The 13,332-nt window shown below is 41.5% G+C and overlaps 1 protein-coding gene across 5 annotated transcripts in view; it reads left to right on the top strand.

The window, feature by feature from the left end:
- Nucleotides 1-13,332, top strand: part of LOC139695305 (GRAM domain-containing protein 2B-like) — a 568,636-nt gene that overhangs the window by 297,962 nt on the left and 257,342 nt on the right. The window lies entirely within an intron of this gene.

The raw sequence follows: 13,332 nt of genomic DNA, 5'->3' as shown, positions 1-13,332 counted from the left end.
CCAGTTTATTGCTTTCCAACTTGAAATCCTTTGAGTTCGAATCTTGTCGGTGGCGGATTGGATATCAATATGCTGGTCCCTCATAGTCTACCTTGTATTAACTCGTACGTACAAGGGCGGTTCAATAAGTACCCGTGTTTTAAATGAAGAAACCATTTCTTCAAAAACATTTTTTTATTTTTCAACATAGTCCCCTTTTAGACAGATACACTTCTCCCAACGTTCCGGCCATTTTTTTAACCCCTCCTAAAAATAGGATTTGTCGAACTCTCCAAAATACGCCTCTATCTCGGCGATAACTGCCTCGTTTGAGCCAAAAAAAATTTCCCGCGAGCCATTTCTTCATGCTAGGGAATGAGAAAAAGTCGCAGGGAGACAGACCGGGTGAATACGGGGGGTGCACAGCAATTCATAACGTAGTTCATTGCTGCAAACACTGCTTCGAAGTTGACTGCCGGATCAGCTTGTTGTCCGCCGTGAGCAATCGCGGCACCCATCGGGCCGACAATTTTTTCATCGCCAACTTATCTTGTCAAATATTAATTGCCATTCCGGTCGGCACACCCACGGCCTCTGCTACTTCGCGCACCTTCGTTCGTCCATCAGCGAGAATCATGGCGTGGACTTTTTGAATGATTTCCTCAGTAACCACGTCTGCCGGGCGTCCTGGTCGCTCCTCATCAAAAACAGATGTTCGCCCACGTTTCAATTCGTTGAACCAATATCTAACTGTGGTCATGTATGGCGAATTTTCCCCATAAACAGCATCCAACTTTGCTTTTATCTCCTCGCATGTCTTCCCATCCAAAAACAAAAAGCGAATTACCGAACGATACTGCTCTTTTTCCATCTTAGCGAAAATCACGAAACACGTCTTACTCGAATGGCTGCCAAATCCAAACTAACCTTTAAATCAGTCTGAAATTTGTTTCGCCGTCGTTTGATAGATGGCAGCACATGATGATAACATAAATTTCCCTCAGGAACGCCCTTTGTCGTCAAACACGGGTACTTATTGAACCGTCCTCGTATATAACTCCATTGGATGGGCGTTTATCTCAGAAGCCGCCATGAAGTTTCTTGAAGTGGGCTAGGGAAGACGCGGGCTTGGTCTAACTTGTGGTGCATGAGACTCAGCAACGAACTACCCATCTATTCCACCGGGCTGAATGACGTAAGCAGTCATTCGTCTCCCCGAATAAGTACCATGATACTTGCGGCACTGAAAATCAGGCTGATAATTTGTGGTCCGTTGAACTCCCTAAGCAGTATGTTTTTCATTTAGTGAAGGACCTGCTCTTTAATCTTTCAAATTTCCAGCAAAGATAACGTAGTGGTAGTTTAAGCGGAGGCGATCGACAGCTAAGGCCATTTGCGCCATAAGTGATGGGTGGGAAAGGAAGGGTGGAGAGAAACCCGGCGTCGGCATTAGCCTTTTCTTAAGGTGCCATGGGGTCCGTAGATTTAATGTCCCATCCGACGGACGTCTTACTCACTCAAGAGTGCTCTCCTTTAAGTACTTCAAGTAGAGATCGGGATACCGACCCTATCCCGGAGGCGGCAGCTAGATTTCAGTGGTATCCCGATCCCTGCTAGAAGTGCTTTGTGGAGAGCACTTTGAGTGAGTAAGACGTCCGTCGGATGGGGCGTTAAACTTCGGACCCCATGGCGCCTTTCGACAAGGGTAGGCTAATGTCGACGCCGGGTTCCTCTCCAACCTTCCTTTGCCATCCATCCTTGATAACGACGCAAATGATCTTAGCTGTCGGTCGCCTCCCCGAAAACTACTGCTAAAATAACGTTACCCCTCCTATTACAATTTCGTATTTTTAATTGTGATTCCTCTGAGACAATATTAATCTTTCTAATTACCTAATTTACCCCCTCGACCCTTTTCTTAAATTTGTGGGCTTAGTTATATCTAATTGTATGAAGTTCAATGAAAACTACATAATTAACATGACTTTTCTTTCGCTCTCAAAGTTCAGGAAATTGAAAGTTGTTTATGCGTGTATATTAATTTATTTCTTAATAAAGTAATGTCTTGATAACCAACGATGGCAAATTCCGATGGTGTTTACAGCCCCGAGGGAGTGGTCATGTGGCGGATGGATTCCGAGTAATGCATGAGGAATCAGGAGTATCGAGAACGATCTTCGTGGTGCTTGCATGGAATTCTGCCGTAATTAACGACCCCTATGCGAAGGGTCTCTTCGCAGGCTATGGTAAATAATCTTAAATCGAATAATAAAGAATCTTCTTCAAATGCTTCCCCGAGTCGTCTCCAAGAGCACGGATTTCATTCGCTCTGAGCCGTGGAGACGGGAATTTGAATAGTAAGAGAGGAGGGAAATTATTCGCCTCGCTGGAAATCAGAACTGCTACATTTACTACGGTCATTTTCTGCGAGATTTCCTCTGCCGCATTAGTGGAAGCTTCGGAATCCAGCGGTGACTACTCATCGTTGAAGATTTTCAAATTGCCTCGGTTGCCGGGGTGATTACCTGAGGTTGAGAGCAGACATCTCAACCGTCCAATGGCATGGGAGACGAAATGCGTAGACCAGCCAATCGCGTGGAAGGTGGCGGCTTATTTAAGTACGATCCACGGATATGGTTAGAAAAAATATCTAGATTTAATCTCATTGCTTGCCACATGTCAAAAGAAAAATACCGATTTATGAAAACAACTAGAGAACTATAACACTCATTCCGCGTCATCGAACTATACGTTAATGTCCCTTCTAGTATTGAAATGTGCTCTTTTCTCGAAAGTTTCTATTGAACCCTATAGAAAGCCTTCGATATTATCGAGTTTTTCTTGTCTTCAGCGACTTCAAATCATTGTAAATGTTTCTCTTACCAGGGCAGGTGTGATTGAAAAAGTGTTTCGGATTTGGGTACATGTTGGATATTTTTGTGTGTCGGTGTAATACTTAAACTGATCAATAAATCCTGTGGTAGAAAGCTAATCAAAGCATGAAATTACGCCATTCGATTTTAAAACAAGAAAAACTTTCGCTTACTTAAACACTTAATTAACCCCCAAGTGTGTTAAATTCTTCACATTAAAATGAAAATGAGTGGTGCTGCGAAAGAAGATGCGTTGAACTTGCTCGTAGCGGTTTGAGGGTTATTCGTTTTATTATTTTTTTGAATCGTAATCAAAAGGAATATAATATTTTGCATACGAATTTACGTTGTTGGGGAAGTTTATTTGTTTAATGGAACTGTTTTTTAATGAACAGTAGGACAGCATTTTTATTCATATGTTGGTATTGCTTGTACTTTTATTAGGTGATGTACGAGTATTTGGCAATTCTTGCAAAACTTTTCTTCTTAAAATATTTGGGATATGTGAAGTGAACCGTAAAAAAGAATAGTGTTGAAAATTTAGATCATCTCTATGTACAAATGCATGATAATTGATGGTAGGCATAGTTATAAAAACTAAAATCACCAGAGTTTATTGATTTTAAAAAATATTTAAGAGATTGACTAATCAAATATATCCCAGTCGATTACTGTAGATCGTCGGAGGCATTTGAAGTTAATTTTTTAAGGTAAAAATAAGTTGATTTGAAATTAAAACAAAAAGATAATTAGGTTTCATATTAATCATTTTGCAATTGTATGGCACCTGCCCATTGGGTCGCCTCGAATAGTATAGTTCAATCAACTCGACTAGTTTAGTTTTACAGTTTAGGGACCGTTTATTTTAATTCGACTGACCATTCATAATAATATACAGGTATGATCTACTCGTAACCGTTGACATCCTATTTATGAACTCATCTCAATGAGCCAAAGACTACTGGAGTATTTCTGAATCTTGTCTCCTCAAAATGGTGAATCATTCCTGTTCATTTCCACATCTTCGTATTGCGCCAATCACCGTGTTACAACTGCGTAATCGAAGCACTTAATGCATGTAGGTGCTAATTCCATTATGTCCTAAGAACCCCGCCAACCTTCGGCGGACGAGTGGTGATTTCGGCCTCCCTTGAGGCTGGGCCCATTTGCAAGAATGTGGGCGGCTCTCGTTTTTCTTTCCAGAGTGCCCAATCTGTCTTTAACAGTCACCCGGGCCTCTCTTCATTTAAAAGAAAAAAAAGAAAACAACGCTCCACTTTCGCGCGTCCTTCGCGGCGTATGGGATCGCATTTGTTTCACCCCGCCCGTTCAAGCAGGGCGACGGCTGTGGTATTAAGCCTTCTCGTATTGCCAGTCAATGGCGACGGAGGTGAGAAATGCTGGTAGCCATTAAACGTATTAACCAAGGACTGGTCGTAAAGTTTGTGCTATCAGAAACATATCGCGTGAAATTGTATAAAGGTGACCTAGCATGTTAATCAATATTGATAGTCCAACGATTTGTTTTATTTTTAACTACCTCCCATTTTTTTAAGGATATCGTGTCGTGGTACAATAATTCGTAGTCTGCGATTATTTCGAGGGTGTAGAGTTCTGTATGTACTACGTGACTCAGTAGTTACGAACATCTATTCAGAAATTCCAAAGAAACTGCGGGAGATGCCGCAACAGCAACGCAGAAGTATATCTACTTTTTAATCGAATATTCTGTCGTGATCAGTGTCATCTAGTGCCCAACCACTGAAATTTCAAGCGGAATAGACTAGATCTACTCCTGAGACGATACATCTATGCAGTACGTAAATGGATATACTACCTTGATCAAAAAGTTCCCGGAATAACCACCGTGTGGCGCTCCCATCGTTCCGATTTGAGTTCTGTTTTTTTTGTTAAGTTGGTACATCTGTTGTTGATATTCCCTTTAAATCTTAGTGTCATAACTTGACATTTGCAAAAGTTACGTAGCCAAGAGTACATCTATCTCTGTGTGTGTTGGCGATTTTTTACAATTGCAGAAATGGATTTAAATTTGCAACAACGAACTTGTATTAAATTTTGCGTAAAAAACGGATTTAGTGGCGCACGGACGTTGGAAATGTTGGAAAAGTGTTTCGGCAACGATTCTCTAAAAAAAACGGTCGTTTACCAGTGGCACGAGCGGTTCAGAAGTGGTCGTGAGTCAATCGAAGGTGATGAACGCAGTGGCAGACCATCGACATCGAAAGTCAGTGAAAAAATTGATAAAGTAAAAGAAATGTTGGTCAATAACCGCAAATTAACCATCAGAGAAATAGCGGAGGACTTGAACATTGCCTATGGATCCGCCCAAGACATTGTGGTTAATGATTTGGGTTTCCGTCGTGTAGCAGCAAAGTTGGTGCCAAAAGACCTCAATTTCATGCAAAAAAGAGACCGTGTTGACGTCGCAAAAGACATGATTTGCGACGCTGAATCCGATCCCACATTCATCAAAAGGATCATTACTGGAGACGAGACGTGGGTTTATGAGTACGACACGCAATCCAGACATCAGGCAAGTGAATGGCGTTCACCAAATGAGCCGAGACCAAAAAAACCACGTCGTTTTCAGTCAAAAAAGAAGGCAATGCTGACGGTTTTCATGGATTACAACGGTGTAGTGCATCATGAATTTTTGCCAGAAGGCCAGACAGTAAACAAAGAGTATTATTTGGGCGTTATGAGACGTTTGCGTGAAGCAATTCGCCGAAAGAGACCAGAAATGTGGGCAGAAAACTCGTGGATTTTGCACCATGATAACGCACCGTCGCACACTGCTATCATTATTCGTAATTTTTTGACGAAAAATGCAACAAATACCATCCAACAGCCACCGAATTCACCTGATTTGGCTCCCTGTGACTTCTTTCTGTTCAATCGAGTTAAAAAACCATTACGCGGAACGCGTTTTAGCAGCCGAGAGGAAGTAATGGAAAAATCGCAGGAAGCACTGATGGACATACCGAAAACCGAATATAAAAAATGTTTCGAGGATTGGATCAAGCGCTGGCATAAGTGTGTTGCAGTCGATGGGGATTACTTTGAAGGGGACAATATAGATTTAGATGAATAAACTTGTATTTTTAATTTTCTGAATAAATTCCGGGAAATTTTTGATCAAGGTAGTATAGACACCACGTCGATAGTTCTCCATAGAGCCCATTTCCTGAAGCTACGAGTCAGTTTATCAGTCAGTTACCTTCACAATTTGCAGATAGTCTGCTGGTGTAATGGTGTAGCTCCTCGCCAACATTACACAGTATGCCAATTTGAAAGTTATGAATTGAATCCAAGAACTTTTGAATAAATATTTAGTTTTTAGAATCGGGTGCTAGGTCATTTATAAATTAGTTTCATGAACCGATATTTCGACAGAGGATAATTATAATTGATATTGTCGGTATGAGAACGTATACGATGACAACTGTAGTTTGAGTGATACACTTGATAACAATTTGAGTGATTCACTTAGGAAAAGTATTCGATAAGAGGATCATGGTTATTCTCTCCCTATTATATACCACCATGTTGTCTGTTGAAAGAAGTTGATAAGGGCGATTATGTCGATACTTTTCGATTATATCGATATATCGTTGACTCGGCGCTCTTTCTTTCGGCTCGATGGTCGTTTTTAGGGAAATGGATATCGCACAGTCCTTAGGACTGAGACGCGAGCAAGGGATTAGCGAGAAGATTAACGAGAAGTGTGCGATTGCATGAACCGACTGCCCGTTCAGGTTCGTGGTTTTCCGTGCCAAATGGAAGCGAGCGTTCTTTCACTCAATTCCCCTCGACACCACTCCTCTCGCGGGATTTCCTCACCTCTGCCCGTGCCAGGGTGAAACCGTAGTCGTGCGGAGACATACGAGGGAGGTTGGAGGGCGAGGAGAGAGAGCGAAGGGAAGAATGAGGAGGGGCGGTGTGTCGGAGGGGGGAGGAGCGGTTCCGGGCGCATGCGCCCTGGCGGCGGGGGCCGTGAAAGTCATCAGCAGCTGACTGTAGCGGCGGGGGGAAGTGGCGCGGAGAGAAAGGGGATTCACTGAGTCTGGGCCGTTCAACCTGCGCTAGAGGGCTTGAATGCGGTTTCGTTTTTTGCTCACATGAGGGTCCCTTGTTGCACTTAATTATAATTTTTTTTAACTTACGTCATAACTGATTGCCTCTGTAGTTAGTTCCAGTCAACAAATTTCATTCAGTTCTAATTTAACATCATAATCGACTCCCATTACATATCCTCACACATTTAACTTGGAATTGCAAACGCGATGTTTTTAGTCTAATATTTTTATTACTACTGGCTCACTTAAATTCCAAGTGCACGTCTTGCTTGTCCAAAATGTGATGGAATTTTCCATCTTTAGAGAGAACCTAGAGGTGGTTACGGATAACAATTTCCTTAAATTATTTTAGATATTAGTATAAATTCGATGAAAATCATTTCAACTTATGCTCGTATATAACGTATCCTCGTATATCGGAAGTGTTATGGACCACAATGGTCGAAGTAGTAGGGAGAAGAATTGCGCTTGGCAAAGAGGCAGGGAGGAATTGATAGCAGGGACGTTTGGGAAGGATTTTTAGAAAAGGCTCGTCAAAACTTTAATAGGGAGCGTAGTTACGTACGGCGCAGAAACATGGTCACTGAAGCAGGAGAATAGACGTAGATGGAAGGCTTTTGAAATGGGGGTGTGGAGAAGAATTAAGAAGGTGAAATGGACCGAAAGGAAAACAAATGAGGAAGTACTTGGTATGGTGGGGGAGGAGAGGGGATTGTTGGGAGAAATCTGGGGAGGCTGGAAAGGTGGATGAAGGGCGTATTGATCGGCAGTGGTATGTTGAAGACTGTGACTGTGGGGAGAATGTTAAGCAACCGAGGAAGGGGTAGAAAATAGGGGAAGGATGGTAAGGATGTGGGAAAGGATGAATGGAGGAAAGAAGTGCACAGAGATGAAGAGGGGTCTCTTGTAGAGTAGGGTGCTGGGTTGTGCTTTGTTATGGGAAACAAAATATGTATTTGGTTATTCATGTCCATCCAAAACCTACCTTAACCGGTAGATTACAAATTGATAATAACGTATTCTTAACGCCTAAGAATGGTGATGTGAAGTTTCCTTGAATAATTCATGCTATATTTATTCATATATCACTAGTTTTTAGTAGTTAGTGTTCTTTGGTTCTGCAGTCGTTTATAATTATTATTTCCGTCCAAAAATTATATTATACTATTAATAATGGTGTATTATATATTAACGCAACTTTCCGATAGCCTCCGAAAAGCCCTGTGGCGGTAGGTTCTAGGGTACCAGCCTTTTAGATATAAATAAGCAATGAAATTTAATCTTATATAAATATTCATTAGTTCATCTATTTGAGGAGTTGTTCTGGATGATGGAGGGGAAAGCGGTGGGGAATAAAGAAGAATTTCGCTGAGTAAAGAAGCGTTTACAAAGAGGTGGGAGTCTTTGAGAGGAAAGTTAAATAAAGAGGTAAATAAAAGACTCGTGAAAACATCAGTATGACATAGCTTCATGTGATGGAGAGAGAAACTTGGTCCTTGACGCAAGAGGGTAAGTGTAGATTGGAGGCATGTGAGATGTGGGTGTGGAGAGCGATGGAAAACATGGAGGTAAATGAACACGAATGGTGTCATTCTAGGTATGGAAGAGGAATACAGAGCGACGGCTGTTTAGGGCAATTCATAGAAGGCAGGGCCAGTGGATGTAAGAAATACTGTGAGGCAATAGAATCCTGAAGACAGTAATGGAGGGACGGATGCTGGGGAAAGCAAGGATTATTTGTGGATGCGGATGTAGATATTTTGTCATGATAGTCAGCGTAGTGTGTAGTGTAAGCATCCGTCAAAAACGTACTTAATACGGTTATTTGATAAGAAAATAATTATCATGTATGCGTAAATATAAATTCAATTCAGCATGCACAAACACCTGTTAATGCTTGTTTTTGTAGGTAGGTTTGTAACGAATGTTTTTAAGTACCCAACGAGTTTTTGTATTGGATTCCACAAAAAATGTCAGTCTGTGTCGGCAATAATAGCAATGGAGTAGCACTGAATCACGGACAGTTTTATCTTTAACTATGCCTACGTACTCAATATAGCTGGGTGAGTAAAAAAGCTTATCAGTGTTTTATTAACGCGGATTTGTTCCTTCATCTTTGAATAAAAGGCAAAAAAATTAGTTCTCCGTTGAATGTGTATTTATTTTCTTCTACCCTTAAGCAGAAGTGCCAAGATACCAAGTGCATATTTATATAAATTTTAATTCTGAATTTTTAATCAGTCCCAAAATGTCTTCCTATTGTGTCGTGAACGTGTGGACTTAAAATCTTGGGTAGTAGTAGTAGTTTTGAGGGGAGGCGACCGACAGCTGAGGTCATTTGCGCCATAGGGGATGGATAGGAAAGGATGAAGGGTGGAGAGAATCCCGGCGTCGGCATTAGCCTACTCTTTACGAAAAGCGCCAAGGGGTCCGCAGTTTAACGTCCCATCCGACGGACGGCGTACTCACTCAAAGTGCCCTCCACAAAGCACCTCAAGTAGGGATCGAGATACCTCTGAAAAATATTCAACACCGCCGGGATTTGAACCCGCGCCCTCAGGGTGGGAAGCCAGTACGTTAGCCCCCGCACCATCTCGATCCCCCCTTAAAATCTTTAGCCACGATTTTGCCCAATGTGAAGCAATGCACTTCGTAAAAAAGGTGTGGTTACCACGAATGAGAAATTTTTTCGAGTGTCTTTCGTACCGTGCTCGCGAGACTACGGTGCTTCATTCAAGGAAGAGATTCTTCAAAGCCTCTCGAGAAGAACCGTTTGGAGTGCAGTTGGAACATTCCTTCGTTTAAGTGTGTAGACGTCGGAGTAAGCACTCAAAAGTTCCTGGCCACCATCTTTCAGGACCGTCGCTCCACCTCCTCCTCATTTTTAACATTTGCACACCTGAAGTAACTGCCTCCGTTCTGGACCAGAATTATTTTCAAATTTCTTTCCCAAAAATTATATTTGAACAGGGAGTCTTGGTCTATATCACCTACGTTAGTTAATAGGTGTACATCGTAAGAATCAATTCCTCTATTAGTTAATTACGATATTTTGCATAGTTGCTTTTTTACTCTCGTCGGACCAATACGAATATCGGTTTCCACCATGCGCCCCTTTCCATCGGCCGGGACGTGTTATCTACCCCCCTAGCGCGTTTGGAGCATAGGGTCAACTACTCCTATCTTTCCCCCTCTCATTTTTTTTCAAATCTCCAATCACCCACCACTAACCTTTGAAGAATGGAAATGTTCTCTGCTCATTCGAAAGATCCTCGTGTCTTGTTCCAATCAGTTCGATGCAATCAGCTATTATCTCCTATCCCTATCAAGCCCCTATGTTTACAATCAGAGCATTCGATACGATAATCACGGGATAAATTTTCAAATATCCAGATCTACCGTATCCCCTGGTATCGTTACCCATTAATGGAATGTACAGAGACGTATGATGAAGCCCTCTCAATAAATAAATCAACACAATGGCAATGAAAACAGACAAAAACAAGTTTTGAGGTGCGTATTAGAACAGTTATAGGGGTTTTTGTTATCCTGAATTTCAACCCCTGTTACATATGAGCATGCGTATTCAAATTTGATGAGATATCTTCCAATTTGCGTACTTTTGAGAATGCATGTACAAATGTAATGAGATATGATCCAATTCGTAATTCTCGAAATGCTCTATTTCATATCACGTAGGCATTTGTCAGCATAAATCTATGCCGTCTCTTTTGCCTCGATATTTATAAGAGGAATATTTTTATTAATTTTAGCTAATACAATGTGGAGGGTCATAAATATTAGTAGTAGTACTTAGTTTTCCATTTGACGAGCACAATTTTCTCTCTTACGAGGTGAATGTAATGTAAAGGATTAAATTTTGGTTAGTTTACATACATCACGTTAGGAGAACCAAATTTAGCGCGGGAGCGAAATTTTCATCCACATATTGGTTCATTGGATGCTTCCGGTGGGTTGATAGCGATTGCTTTCTAAATATTTATTGGCAGATCGGCAAAGTATTCAGGTTGCGTGAATTGTTGGCTGGATTTGTTAGTCGCAGTAGATCGCATATGGAGAATTAGGAATCATTTCTTAACAGTTCGGGCGGAAAAAATCCCTAAGGTTATATCCAAACTGCGAAGAGTCTTGATCCCAACTGGATGTTGGACGATCCCTCCAGAGATACTTAGTATCGTATCTAGCTACTGATCGTAGAAGGCTAGTTATAGGGATGTTCGTCCCGTCAACACTTTGGAACTTGCAAGTCTGAGCCTCAACTCAAGGTTTCCCGAGCCTAGGATTATGGTAGGGGTCTTGCAGTCTACAGTTTACTGGGAAAATCGATTACCCTGGCTCGTTTGGTCGTGGATTAATTAATCCGCGTGATGGATATACCCGGTTGATTTTAAACGTTACCCAAATTACATGTGTGTATACATGATAACTTATTACCTACTCTTACCGGTGTTTTAACGAGTTAACCGTGTCTTATCCTTAAAATGTGTTTGAATGAGTCCTAAGTACTTCACCAGAAGACGAGTAAATTATATTTATGAGAGCACTTCACCAGAAGACGAGTAAATTATATTTATGAGAGCATTTAATAGTCTTTCCCATTGATTTTTCAAATGTAAAGCCGAAAAGCAAGTAATTATAAGTACCACGCCTAGCTTCTTGAAATTTGGTAAGCATATTGTTTGAATTAAAACATAGCCTCTCCAGGGTAAAATCTCAAAGAATGAATATTGATTAACTTGAACGAAATATGTTTCCTCTTTCCAATTATTTGAGCATACAAATGACGTTGAGGCGAAACGTGAATGTAAGGGATTTCACTTAGTGAAATTAAGGTGAGCGTGAAACCATCTCCGAACGCAAATGCTAAAACAAGACCTAAATATTGTATTTTCACGAAATTGATCCTAATCAAAAATAATGCAAATAAGTGAAAACTGTTTCTAAGCTCTAAAGGAAGAGATTAAACCGTGGTGGACTACGCCAAAGAAGATACTCCTGGAAAATGTTTCATTCACGACCTGAAATGATATATTTCAATGGTATCGAGCTCAGCCTTGTGAACATTCATCTTGAGGAATAAGATAAACTTTGTAAAATTCACAAAAAATGTATTAACACGATTCTGTGTTAATAATTTTTGTTAATCTCACAAAGTGTATTTTATTCCTAAACCTTGAAATGGTATAAATTAGGACAATAGTGTTGAAGGTCCCAAAGAAATCATTCACTTGAAGGCATAAAAGGAACATAAAAGAAATTTTCTGGAAAGAAAATTGTGAATGGTATCTCTTCCTGCTATCTACGACCTAACCACGATCAACTGGGCCTATAGCTTCCTAGTAGTAGTAGTTTTGAGGGGAGGCGACCGACAGCTAAGGTCATTTGCGCCATAGGGGATGGACAGGAAAGGATGAAGGGAAACCCGGCGTCGGCATTAGCCTACTCTTTACGAAAGGCGCCAAGGGGTCCGCAGTTTAACGTCCCATCCGACGGACGGCGTACTCACTCAAAGTGCCCTCCACAAAGCACCTCAAGTAGGGATCGAGATACCTCTGAAAAATATTCAACACCGCCGGGATTTGAACCCGCGCCCTCAGGGTGGGAAGCCAGTACGTTAGCCCCCGCACCATCTCGATCCCCCTATAGCTTCCTCTAAAGTTATCTTGGTTAACCTGTAATAATAACTAACAAACGAGTTCTAATAGCTGGATATCTTGGTTAACTGATTGGACTGAAAAAACGAAGGTCTGCTTCTAAATCATTTTTTCCACTGACTCTCCTAAGCCTCTAAAGTTGTATCCGAATGCATTCGGTTAATTGAGCACTTAGTTAACAAGGAGCGCATGTAAAACGTTGATTCCCAGATTATAGGTGTTGTAAGACAAATTTTCCTTTGCTCTTGTCCACACCACCGACCATGTAACGTGTGCTTCTTGCTAGCCTCAATTTTATTTCTTCCTTGGGAGATAACTCGAACAAGTACATCCCTTATCATTTGCCTAACGCAGTGGAAATGTGTAAACGTTTGTTCTCTCGCGATGGAGGCCTTTCCAATGCGGTCCATTCCGATGGCCGCCTTCCGTGCGGCGTTCCTTTTCAATGGACTGCCGACACGTCAGTCCGTTTCCCGCTGATGTTTCATCATCGGGAAATCCAACGAGGCGGCAGAAGGACATCTCCCCGAACGGTCATTTCGTCTTACCATATGTGAGGCAAGAAAACATTGTCTTCTTCTTCCAAACGGAAAGATCCCTGGGCCGTCGTATTCGCATACTTATTTAAACATGTGGCGAGGATGGCATACTTTCCTTTATCAAGGGAGAACACCTGAAGGCGGTGCGTGTGTGATCCAAAGGGGGGGG

The sequence above is a fragment of the Hetaerina americana genome, unplaced genomic scaffold (assembly GCF_022747635.1).
Source record: "Hetaerina americana unplaced genomic scaffold, ioHetAmer1.1.p SCAF_6, whole genome shotgun sequence".
Lineage (NCBI taxonomy): Eukaryota > Metazoa > Arthropoda > Insecta > Odonata > Calopterygidae > Hetaerina > Hetaerina americana.
Note: the sequence above shows the minus strand (reverse complement) of the source record. Positions and strands in the feature narration are given on the sequence as shown.